At 40.5% G+C, this 12,824-nt stretch overlaps 1 protein-coding gene across 1 annotated transcript in view; it reads left to right on the forward strand.

The window, feature by feature from the left end:
- The first annotated feature begins 1,318 nt into the window (after positions 1–1,318).
- Positions 1,319–12,824, forward strand: part of STK17B (serine/threonine kinase 17b) — a 39,373-nt gene continuing 27,867 nt past the window's right edge. The window contains exon 1 of the mRNA XM_020993559.2: positions 1,319–1,556. The gene's annotated coding sequence lies outside the window, so the exon portion shown is untranslated. The remainder of the gene's footprint in view (positions 1,557–12,824) is intronic.

Genomic DNA, 12,824 nt, shown 5'->3' on the forward strand with positions numbered 1-12,824 from the left:
TTCCATGTGAAAGTTCCCTATACTAATAAAACCACAGATCCAATCCTTATCCCCTAAATCTTTAAAAGTCTTTGTTGCAATCTCCGTATGTTATACCCTAACCCAGAGGTGTCAAACTTGGTGTGGGGCCTGAACCATATTAAAATATAATTTAGAAATATCAAACAAAATCAATAAAAACACAATAAGATAACATTACATTTTAAAATTAAATCAACATGTGACCCCCAGGGATCCTTACATAAGGATTAGTGGCCATTATCTGACACCACTGCTGCATGCCTTGCCTATCCTCGGGCTGTTTTTACACGACTTCTCTATATTGAAAGGGCTTTTCTAACAGTGTTCCATAATTCATTATTGATGTAAACAGAACATTAAATACACATATATAATTATATTCTATTCAGAACATCTCTTAAGTAATAAACCATCTTTCTGTACTTACTATCTTAATTTTCATTCATTGAGAGAATCTGAATAATCAGTGATTCCTGGTAATTTCACTCCCCTTAACTGTTAAAAAAAAAAAAAGGATCAAGGACAGGAGGGATCACTGGGCATGGGGATACTGCCACAAATCTCACTGCACAAACTCCCATGCTAGCAAAGAATTTTCATGTCACAGCCCTTGCCTCTCTCCAGTCCCTAGAGAAAGGTTCAGATCATTCCACTGCGGTTGGAATGGCAAAGAAGCCTGTCCCCCAGCCACACAAAGTTCTCACTGCCCCTCCACTATCTCCAGTCCGTTTTGTCGTTTTACTCCATCTCTGGGAGGCCAGCACAACGAAATTAAGCATCCCTGGTCCTGGGTCTGACCTCCTCTCTGCTGCTCACAAGTACCACTGGGCAGCTTTGCATGTCTCTGTGTCTGTCTCTCCCCCTCTCCGTCTCCCTCCTCTCTCTCTTTCTCTCCCTCTCCCCTCTTCCTCCCCTTGCCCCCTCTCCCTGCCCCCCTTATCTCTTCCCCTTTCTCTTCTTTTTCTCTTTCTCTCTCTTCCCCTCTCTCCGCTTCACTCTTTCTCCCCTTTCCCTACTTCTTTCTCTCCCCCATCCCCCATCTCCCATCCCCTCCCTCTCTCCTTGTAATTAGCTCTGCCCCACCCCCACCCGGCCTGTGGTCTCTGCAGACTCCCAAGTCACTGCCCGCCACGAGACACCCCGGGCCAGCCTGGGACGGGCTGCACCCTCAGTATCCACCAGCCAGCCCTCCCTAGACCGTCACGTGTCGGCTCCGCCCCTAAGCTTGACTCTGATTGGTTCTCTGGGATGGAGGGGGCGGAGTCCCCGGGGCTGGGCTGCCGGACGACGAGGCTGCAAGTTTTCAAACCTCAACTGTAAGGGCTAGTTGGTGTAGCCGCCGTGGCCGCCGCTGCTCCTGCTGCCGTCTCCTTCGGAGCCGAATCGTCGCCGCTGGGAGGGAAGGAGGGGACAAGTCCCGCGTCCTGGCCTCGTCCAGAGCTTGGGGACTCGGGGTCTCCCCAACGCCCCCTTTTTTTGGCCCGGTAACTAGAGATTTCCCCCGTCGAGGGGGCAGCGTGTGCGGGGAGCCGCCGGTGAGTGTGGGGGGAGGGTCCCTCGCTCTGCCCCCGCACCCCGTGGTGAGGGGATTCCCCCGGGCTGGGGGGCTTCGCCTCCACCCCCTCTCCAGCCTGGAAGGTTTCGCCTCCATCCCCCCTCCCGGCTGGGCCTGGGCAGGGCGGCCGCTTCTGCGAACAGTCGGGAGGGTCTTGGGGCTGGAGGCAGGTGGTGCGGGCGGAGGCTACCTGGGGTCAAGTTCAAGTCCTTAGCGCTTTGGAGGCTGGAATGCGGTGGGCTGGGTGTTAAATTGTCAGCGTGAGCATTTGCACCTCGGAAAGGGGCAAACACTACAAGTCAGGGCTTGATTTATTGTTTTGTTGATTATCTAGACTTAACAAAGTTAATGAAGATTAAATTTTAAATGTGTGCGGTGAATACTTCCCCACCCCCAACCCAGATGCGGTTACCAGCACACCACTAGAGAAAAGGACTTGACGGGACCCTTCGATTCAGTTTTTGCTTTTTACACCAGACCCTGTCCATTCCCCTGACTTCTTTCCCAAAACGTTTAGCTTCCAGTTTAGCCTCCCATCCTAGTATCCAACCTTGGGTGGTGGGGGGAGAGAAGGGTAGAGTTGTTAAAGTGGGAAAGTGTTTGTCCAGTGTGTCATCCTTCCACTCCTGAAGTTCTCAGATTAGGTTCGAACGAAGTTGGGAGAGGAGCTCACTTCTGCTTGTCATATGTTTATTGGCGTCTGTGTTTTCATGGCTGTTTACTTAGAATGCAGTGTTTTTCTCCACGTTGTGAATGTGCGGATTGGGACTCACAAGGTGAAGGGGGACCTGCTTTTCGTTTACTCCCCCTCTTGCTTACCCTGTAGGGTTCAGCTTCTCAGACCTCACTTGATTGCTTTTTGTTTTCTCTCATTCTTGTTCAGTCAGGATCTCTGCGTTTGCTTTCCTCAAACTTCTCTATAACCGGCCTTTAAAAAAAAAACTTTTACAAGCAGGGATATACAGAAAGGTACTTTTGTAAAGTTTTGACTTGTCCCCATAAAGTTTTTTTCTTTATCACTCATTTTAGGCAGATACTTCATATTTGAGTCATCCCAAGCTAGAAAATAGAAAAAAAAATTAAAGAAATGGCCACATTGGTAGTCTTTAGTTTTTATTATTTTCATAAATGGTGGCAGAGAGTCAGCACTTTGTATATTGGAGTTCAGAAGGAAACCAGCTTCTTCCAGTATACCTAAATGCAAAATGTTTTTAAGTAAATTTCAGTAAAAAATAGCAAAAAAAGAAAAAAGACTCCCAAAACCGAACTCAGAGGACTGTATGACACATTTACTGTTTTGTTTATCTAGTAATGAGATGTACTTAGTGCTAATGAGATTTTAGAGTTTGTAATGAGACTTCCTGGTACTGTAGAAAGAGTCCTGCAGTTGGAATCTGAGGACGTGGGTTGAAAATCAGACTGTCACCTGCTACTTAGGTGACCTTTACGTCTCTGGGCCTTAGTTTCCTATCTGTAAAATGAAGGGCTTGGACCTAGGTGACTTTGATGGTCCCTTTCCAGCTCTGAAACTGTGATCGTTGTATTGCTATTGGTTGACTCTTTTAAATGGTCATATCTTTGTAAATGTCTATTTTCACTGTGACACCATGTTATGTTAAGGGAAATACTGGACAAGATGGAAAATATGTGAATGGACATTTCAGAAATACATTCAAAACTCTCCTGGAATTTGTCATTAAGCTTTTGAGCCCAGGAGCATTATTTTATTAAAGTTAAAGTCAGTAAATTTACTTTCTCATCGAAAACTATGAGAAAGTATTTCTCAATAGTTTTATAGCCTTCTGTCAGGCGCATTTAGGGTTTATTTATTAATTTTTGCAAATTTAAAAATTCTCCTTGCTTATAAGTGTTAAAAACATATATGTGGAATTATCTTTTTCCTTTGGAAATAATCAGTTCCCCCAATTTCCCCTCTGTTGCTGGTAGTTAGTAGTACTCAAAATTTGATGGGCCTTTTGCAAACAAATGATTGAATCTTTTATGTGCTAATATCTCAATTATGGCACACTTATTTTACATGCTTATCTTTTTTTTAATTCCGACCTATATCTCAGATGATATTTTTCCATTTTGTAAAATATGGGCCAAAAAAATTGAAGGCAATTTAAGAAATAATGGGAAAAAGAAACCCTCAGATGTTATATGTAATTTTATTTTAAAAATGCTGGGTTTTTTTTTAAACTTAAATATTAATTTTGGGGGACAGAGATCTGGCTTTTATTTTTGTGTGATGACTAAATAGTGAATTAAAATGGTTCCATTAAGACAGCATCATTTTGAAGAAAACTGTAGACTTGACTCATTGGCGAGTATGCCAGATAGTCTGATATTCTGGGCAACAAAGATTTTACATTCAGAAAGTTTATGGTTGGTCTTCTATCAGCAATGTTTTACCACTGTTACATGAAACTAATAATTGTTAAAAGGTTAAAACTATAGAACTGTATTCTCCCAATACTGAGGATTTCCATACCCAATTCCTTCTATTCCCCCTTCAAACAGTACAAGCAAGAAAATCAGTGTCAGATATTCCCTTAACTTTTAGCTGAGCTGCCAACTACCAAAACTTTGGCATGTATTTCTGGTAGGTTGTGTGCCTTATAACTTGACAGGGTTCTTCACATTCAAGGACATTTAAAAAGTATTTTAGTGCATCAAGGGATATGTCTTAGGTCATCATTGTTGACAGAGTGTTACTGCCTTTTAGGCTGAAATTTTCTCGTTGCTGAGTTTTCAACAAAAATGGTTTATGTTTACCTTGATAAGTTGATAAGTTTAATTTCACCTAGTTTATTATTTAGTAATGTGCTATGGTTGAATGATATTGTCAAGAAGATGATCTTTGCCACCCAGAAATTTTAAAATGTTACTCGAGTAATTATGCATTTAATTTTCATCTGTTAGTTAAAACAGATATTTGTTAACAAGTGAGCAACTGTTAACATAGGGGAGGAATTATCCAGATCTATGATTTTGTCAGGTTTTTTTTTTTAATAAACGCACAGTATGTCAATTCCATCTACTGATACAGATCAGTAATTCATTTTAGTCTTAGGAAGTTGTTGGAGAACTACAAGGTTAAGTGATTTGCCCCAAGCCACACAGTATATGTCAATCAATCAACAAGCATAATAAGTACTAGGGTTACAGAAAGAGACAAAAGACAGTACCTGCCCTCAAGGAGATTACAATCTAATGGGGAGACAACTTTCATACAAATACATACAAAGCAAAATATATATATATATATGTATATATTGATAAATATTGAAGATTTCTTTCCATCTTTGACCAAGTGTCTCTCTCCTAGTGGTTCTCTAATCATGATAGCAATTTAATAAGGAGATTAGGCATTTGTGGTTCTCTAATCATAATAGCAATTTAATAAGGAGATTAGGCATTTTCTCATTTTTAATGTAATATAGATTTTTTAAAATTTCTTTGCTTCCTTCCTTTCACTACCCCCCCATCCATGTATAATAATGTAATAATGGCTTTTTTTCAAACTTAACAGTTATATATTATCTTTAATGCAGAAATTAATGGACTTAAATTTATAATGTGTAGTATTGTGCTTGTAGTTTTTAATAAGAATAATTTATGTTTTACAGTGGAAACATGATTTTTTCATAATACTGTGTATTTCTTGGTCTTTATGCATTCTTCAGCCTCTGTCTATCCTGGTTGACAGTTATGGTGCCAGTTTTCTTGTTTTGAAAGTACAGGAAGAAGAAAGCAGAATGCCTCCCTTTCTTGGCACAGAATTCAAGGCTGGGGCTGGTTCTGGGGACTTCAGCCCTGGGGCAGTTAACTACCAAAATGGTTAAGCTGCTGTCGGTTAACTGGAGTGCTTCTGTATTTGTCAATGGAACCACACCTGTTTATGCTTTTCTCAGTGCAGGCATTTTAAAAACTAGGAAGTTAAAAATGCTTAAGAGGGATTGGGATACAACCTTTCCTTTTTGAGAACCTGGGGGGGGCGGAAATCACCTAAACCTGTATTTTTATCTCTCTCTTCCTAGGTTCATTGCCATTCATTGGCTCTCTTTCCAATAACTCCTTCCTTCTTCACTCCCCACACCTATGGGCATGTTCTCTGATCACCTCTTCCGTTTGTGATTGGGTAGAGATTTCAGAAAGAGGTCCCTTACTCTTTGTCACATGCCAGCAGCTTTCCAGTCTACACTGTCCCCCAAAACTAGATCTTTCAGGGGATCCTTCATTCCTGTTTATGTTTATTTAAAAAAAAAAGGCAGCAGTATTCAAAGGCTATTCCTGTGTGGTGCTGTGACTCTAGATATTGGTCTCTCTTGCTTTTAATACTCTTCACACTGAGACTCGCAAAATAAAAATACACAGCAGCCCCTCAATAGGATGAATAATCCTAGTATTTCATAAAGAGCATTGGACTTTAGAGTCAGAAGTTTGGGGGTTTAGTTATAGCACTGGTGGTGGTATGACCACGGATGCTTTAGCTCTGAGCTTCAGTTTCTTCAGCTGTAAAAGGAGGATAATAATACTTAAAACTGCTTTCCTCACAGGGTAGGGGAAACACTTGGTCGACCTTAAAGGGCTTTTGATAAATAGTAAACTGTAATTATTGATGGTCTAACTTGAGTAGGCATTATATGTGTATGGAGTGCTTTGTAGAGAAATGGAGGTCTCCAATAAGATTGTAAAATGGTTCTCACTTTATTTAACCAAGTCTTACATTATCAGATAATAATTTACCTAGTACAATACTACTTTAATTTCTTAGTTGGACTCTTAACTCTTCAGCATGTGTGTGTGTGTGTGTGTGTGTGTGTGTGTGTGTGTGTGTGTGTTGGGGGTGGGTTAAAACTACAGTATATAATAACTGTTTGTCATACTTAATACACATTTCAGTTCCTGACCACCTAACTTCAATTTTAGAATGTAAAACAGTAGTTCAGATGAGAGCCAGTCCATTGTCACTCTGGAAGTCTCAGAATAGAAATCTTATCCTGCCCTTTTTTCTTTTTTAATGGAGGGGTTATATAGAGAATTGGTTATAAGGAGAGAATAAAGAATGAAATAGTAAAGTAAGAGGAAAATGAATTTGTTAACTTCCTGATTGTTGCTTTCTACTATATGTATTGGGCCTTTTTAATAATTAACCACAAAATATAAGTTATAGCCTATATCAGTTAGACATGCTTCGTACCCCAACATAAATCCAGAGAATTCAGTTTAAAAAGAGTTTTTATTAAGCATTTATTAATCACCTACCAGATCCTGAGTTTGAAAGGGGCTAAAGAGCTTAAATTTCACTGGGGAAAGGATGTGTTTGTGGTGGGGTGGGGGTGGGGCAGTCCTTTGGGAATCAGAAGTCTGCTTGAATGGAGCTGGTGATACCAAGAAGCAGAGGTGAGGAAAGGAACACATTCTAGGCATGAGAGGTGGCAGGTAGGGAGGGGCAATAGGGACAGGGAATAACTTCTAAAAAGGGACATAGGTGGGAGATGGAATTTGGTATTAGGGGAACAGGAAGTAGAGCAGTTTGGCTGTGAGGTAGAGTGTGTAATGAGGGGAGTAATGTGAATTACTGAAAAGATAGAATGGAGGGCTTGAAATCTCAAATGGGAGTTTGTTTTTTACCCTAAAGGCACTAGGGAGCCACTGAACCTTTTGAGCAAAGCAATGACATGATTAGGTTTGTTTTTGTTTGTTTTAGGAATATTAATTTAGTGTCTGTGAATGCTGGATTGGAGAAGGAAGGGACATGCGGCAGGGAGACCAATGAGGAGTCTGTTGCAGTAATCCAATTTATTAAAAACCCTTTGGACTGTTAGCTCTGACTTCATGTACTCAGGACAAATGGGAGCTAGATGGTGTACCTCTACAAATGGGTCACTTTACACATAAAGGCCCTGATAGAAACACACAGTGTCCATCGACATTATCTTTACAGTGCCTAGCACAGTACTATAGTTAAGTTCAGATAAATTTGTTGATAGATTTTTCTTTACTGTAGCTTTTCAAAATATTTACCAATTAAGACACAGCTGTTTTACTATCATGAGGTTGTCTGGGTCCATGCAAGGGAACCACTGTATAGGCAGACTTTAGTATAGTAAGGAAGGCAGCCGAGTCAGCAGTTTTTCTTTCTTTTTTTTTTTTTTAAATTGTATTTGGGGAAGGCAAATCTGGAAGTTCTTCTGAGTATATTTACCACTTGCTTATTCACATTTTTCAAGGCTCTAAACATGATATGGTGTTTTAGGCCTATATGATTAGCAACTCCCCTCCCTTATACCTACCAGTCCTCAAATATATATATGTTAAAGGTATACTCCTACTTGTTCTAGAACTAAGAGAACACATTTATTTCCCAAATAGTACTCTATAACTGTACCATGTGCTATACTTAGAATCATAATTGTAGAGCTGGAGGCGAGGGTGTGCTGGTAAATGTTTAACACCCAGTTTGGGGGAGGGGGAGACAGAATATATGCTTTACACACTTTTAAATTTAGTTTGTATTATTAACATTTTTTCCATCACTTTCTTAAGTCTAAATAATCAACAGAACAATAAACCAAGCCTTGATTTGTAGCATTTGCTGATTTCCAAGACATACATGCTTACCACTGAAAATTTAACTATCAGCTCTCTCTGGAGAAAGTTTGAGCGGGCTTCAGCACACCCATGGCTTGAAGGGACTTTGAAGATGTTCTACATAGTTCAATTCCCTTGTTTTACAGATGGGGGAACTGAGGCCCAGAAAATTAGAGTGACCTTGCTAAAATCAGACTAGTAGTAAATAACAGCTAAGATTTTCATTTACATTCTGACTCCAAGTTCAACATTCTTTTCACTGCATTGCTATATCTGAATTTATGCTTATAATCTACCAACCTGTATATAAAGTGTATCATAAGATTCCTCCCACTGCACTAGTTTTCGTATGTAGTGCAAATATGATGTGGCAGAAGAGCCATTATAGGGGGAAGGTAACCAATGAGTAGGGCAACAGGGCATGGTCCCAATGCTGCAGCTTAAGAAGGATCCTTCCTTAAATTTTGTTCCCCAGGGTGATGGTGTTGGACTAATTCAGCCTTCTGTTCCAGGCTCTTAGAATGCTACTAAAAGACTCTTTTGCTGTGTGTGCAGAGATGGTTCCATTTGGTCTTTCCTGGTTTAGAAGAGGGTATTGCTTCTTACTGTCACATTGGCAATGGAGGACGACAAGTGCATTGCATTTGTATTACCATTGCCAGAATAGCATGCAGGTGGGGTGGGGTAGGGGGAGCAGAATGTATGGTGATATGTAGGTAGCTGAGATATTTCAGGTCAAAGAAAAATGATGGGGGCAGCTAGATGGCGCAGTGTATAGAGCACCAGCCCTGGAGTCAGGAGGACCTGAGTTCAAATCCAACCTCAGACACATAACGCTCACTAGCTGTGTGACCCTGGGCAAGTCACCTAACCCCCATTGCCTCCAAAATAAAATAAAATAAAAAAAGAATGATGACTACCTTTATAGGATAATTAGACTGACCATAAACAAGCTGAATACCACTAGTTTAGGGGTTCTTAATCTTTTTGTGTGTCATGGACTCCTTTAGCTGTCTTCTAAAGCCTATGATCTCCTTAGAATAATGTTTTTAAATGCCTAAAATAAAATAGTATTACAAAGTAAACCAAATTATTTTGAAATACAGTTATCAAAATATTTTTGTTTTGGTCTGGTTTTTTTTGTGAGGCAGTTGGGGTTAAGTGATTTGCCCAGAGTCATTCAGCTAGTGAGTGTTATGTATCTGAGGCCACATTTGAATTCAGGTCCTCCTGACTTTAGGGCTGGTGCTCCATCTACTGTGCTACCTAGCTGCTTCCCCTGCACCACCTACCTGCCCCTCAAAATATTTTTAAAAAACGATTTAGCAGACCCCTTTTTAAGAACCCACGCAGTAGGTAGATTTACTTGTATCTGGGTTGGGAGTCTAAGCCAGGTAAGCCTCAGGGACTTGAGAAGGTCATAGCTGCATCGACTAAGCTCTCTGCTAAGTTTTCCTGATGGTGGTGATGTATCTGTGCCTTGTCCCCAGTGCACACACCGAGAGTGAGACTGTTGTCTGTGTCTTCCTTTCTTTGGGCTTCTGATAAAGTTAAACTCTGTGGTGATGAGGTCATGCAGAGAGAGAGAGAGAATTGTAGCTACATTTTGGATAAGATAGTTAGTCTGAGAATTCCGTCAGCCTACAGTTATTTGGAGCCCACATTTACTGATTCTTTGAGCGGTATGGATGTTCTTTGCCTGGGGAAAATGGTTTACAGGCTTGGGGAAAATAGCTCCATGAGTTTTAAGCAGTGACACCTTAAGATCAACGAGACTTGGCTTAGTCATATCATTTTGGCAGCTCCTCTGGTACTGAAAACTATGCCAGGCCCCATCCCTATCCCTAAGTGCTGTACCTGTTTTAAGAAGCAGCTGTAGTAGACACCAATTTTACTTGGCCAGTGTGAAGTACTTTTTGAAGACTCAGTCCTGTGTCTTCCCAGTACATCAAGTAATTTTACAGTGAGGAAATTAGAAAGAGCTGTGCTCAAATAAGCAATTCCCCAATGGAGAAAGGAAGTCCACTGTTAATAGCTAAAGCTGTTTACAGAGCAGTTTCTTAGCCATGTTTGAGTATTCAGTTGGAATCATGTTAAGAAAATGACACAGAAGCTCATTGCTACTACTCCATGAGCTGTTTGGGGCCACAAAGATGTATTTGGATTGAAGCATTTAGGGAGGAGTTAAGTGAGGAATTAGAGAATTGGTGCTCATAAATGTGTCTCAAATTTTAGTTCAACAGTTGGTTGAACAAGAGAGAGGGTTCGGCTTGTGCTTGGAAATACAGAAAAGTGGTTAGCAATAAAAGAGACCTGAATCTGTACGGCTGGAAGCGAATGGGGATTCCTGGTTCATCATAAACTTTACTTCAACTTTGGTACCCCTGACCACTAGACCAAACAGAGAAGATAAGAACTTTCCATTTAGAGAAAATTCTCCGGGAATTTTACTAATATTTATTAAATGCCTACTTAATAATGAGAAATTAGGTAGGAGTTTCTGATTAGGGGAGTCAAATCTGACAAAAAGTAGGACAGGAGCAGAGGAGAAAGATACTTAGGGATTGGATGGCCAGAGCCCTCTACTCAGAGGAATAGAAGCCCTTGAGATGAATGAACTAAGTGTTGCATGGTTCTGGGTGTTCAGATAAAAAAATAGGGACTACTTCCTCCACATAAGTCTGGACCATAGAAAATTGAGAGAAAAAGAGAAAATAGAGAGTTGATATCCCAGAAATACAGTTGACATGGTATGAGACTTTCATTGGCATGGAAGGAAGAAGGTCATATGGAAGACATCATTTTGAGGAATATAAATATAACATATTCAAAGTGGTAAATGGGTTCTGGTGGCTGAGATGATCCCAGCATTGACCGGGAATTCAGACTATTGTGTTGTTTTTTTTGTTTTTTTGTTTGTTTGTTTGTTTTTTCAAGAAAAAACTTGACTTTACATAAAGGCTTCCACTTCAGCAATGGTCACATCTCTTAAGTGGAGGATAGAAGGAATTCCCACTGAAAAGACAAGGTTTGTGAGGCCTCTTTCACAGGAATACATTTACTAGTTCCTCTGTACTGTGCTTATAATTGTCCCTTAGACTTTTAGTCGAGTTTAACTACTCTGGCAGAATTTAGTGAGCAGGAAACACAGGCGCTGTGAGAATGTTGTTATTGTTGTTGTTGAGTCATGTCCAACTCTTCGTGACCCCATTTGGGGTTTTCTTGGCCAAAGCATTGGAGTGGTTTGCCATTTCCTTCTCCAGTTCATTTACTGATGAGGAAACTGAGGCAAACTGGGTTAAGTGACATGGCTAGGGTCAAATGGTTAGTAAATGTCTGAAGCCAGATTTGAACTCAGGAAGATGAATCTTCCTAACTTCAGACCTAGTGCTATATCCACTGCACTACCTAACAGTGAGAAATCATCCAAGCAAAGGTTTAAAAGCATGTAGTTTCTCTGATTGTTAGCACATACCTTCACCCCCACCTGCAAAAGAGGAGTGAATTGTGTCCCTCTACCAGTTTACTAATATTTAAATTAGTTTTCCCATTTATAGGTGCTCTCTTTTCCATTGATTGTGGACATTTTGACTGTAGTTCAGGGAGCATGGATTTATACCACTTGAATCTATGAAAGGGTATATCATCTTCTTAGAATTAGAGCCAGGGAGGAATGAAAGAGCTTTTTGAACACTGTTCTGCATTATGAACATTTGGTTAAGCTCTTCTGTTTAACTAATGCACCTGCCACTTTATATTATCTGATTCATGAGTGTTGGGTGACTTTGCTCAATGAATATATCACCTTGTGGATGATACAATTTTCTCTTAGCCTGGACAGGAGAACATTGTGCAGGTTTAAAAAGGAGTCACCTCTCTATTTGGGTTCCCTGTGACTCATACTGGAAACCGTAAGAAATATGTCTTTAACTTGCCCCAGTTAACCTTTGCAGGTTGGACCAGCCATGACCAGACTGCTGGGTTCCACCAACAGGGATTAAAGCCCAGACAACACTTTCTAGGCTCAGAGAACTTTTATATAGGTTCAGAGAACATTTCATGATATCTAGGGCTGACAAAACCTTTTATATGATTGGTAAGAAAGGTATTATTACACAAGGTGGATGTTAAACAGGAGAGGGGCAGGGGTGTTTGTGGTTATACTTTTGCTGCGGTGCCTGAACCCTGGATGCCTCTTTTTCGTAGGGATAGAAACTTTTGGAGTGACATAGGGACAGTGCTATTTTTAGAAAAAGATGATTGGTCAGAGACAGAGGCTGAATACCTGAACAGCTGTTATTCCCAATAGCTGATTTTGATGACTTGAAATTGTTATTGTTGTTCAGTTCAGTCATGTCTAACTCTTCATGACCTCATGGACCATAGCAAACCAGGCCTTTCTGTCCTCCACTATCTTCTGAAGTCTGTCCAAGTTCATATTCGCTGTTTCTGTGATGCTATCTGTCCTCATCCTCTGCTTAGCCCCCTTTTCCTTTTGCCTTCAGTCTTTTCCCACATCAGGATCTTTTCTGATGAGTCCTGTCTTCTCATTGTATGGCCAAAACATTTAAGTTTCAGCTTCAGTATTTGACCTTCCAGTGAATAGCCTGAATTAATTTCTTTAAGTATTAACTGAATTGATCTCCTT

This window comes from Phascolarctos cinereus, unplaced genomic scaffold (assembly GCF_003287225.1).
Source record: "Phascolarctos cinereus isolate Bilbo 61053 unplaced genomic scaffold, phaCin_HiC Scaffold_726;HRSCAF=1367, whole genome shotgun sequence".
In the NCBI taxonomy this organism is placed as follows: domain Eukaryota; kingdom Metazoa; phylum Chordata; class Mammalia; order Diprotodontia; family Phascolarctidae; genus Phascolarctos; species Phascolarctos cinereus.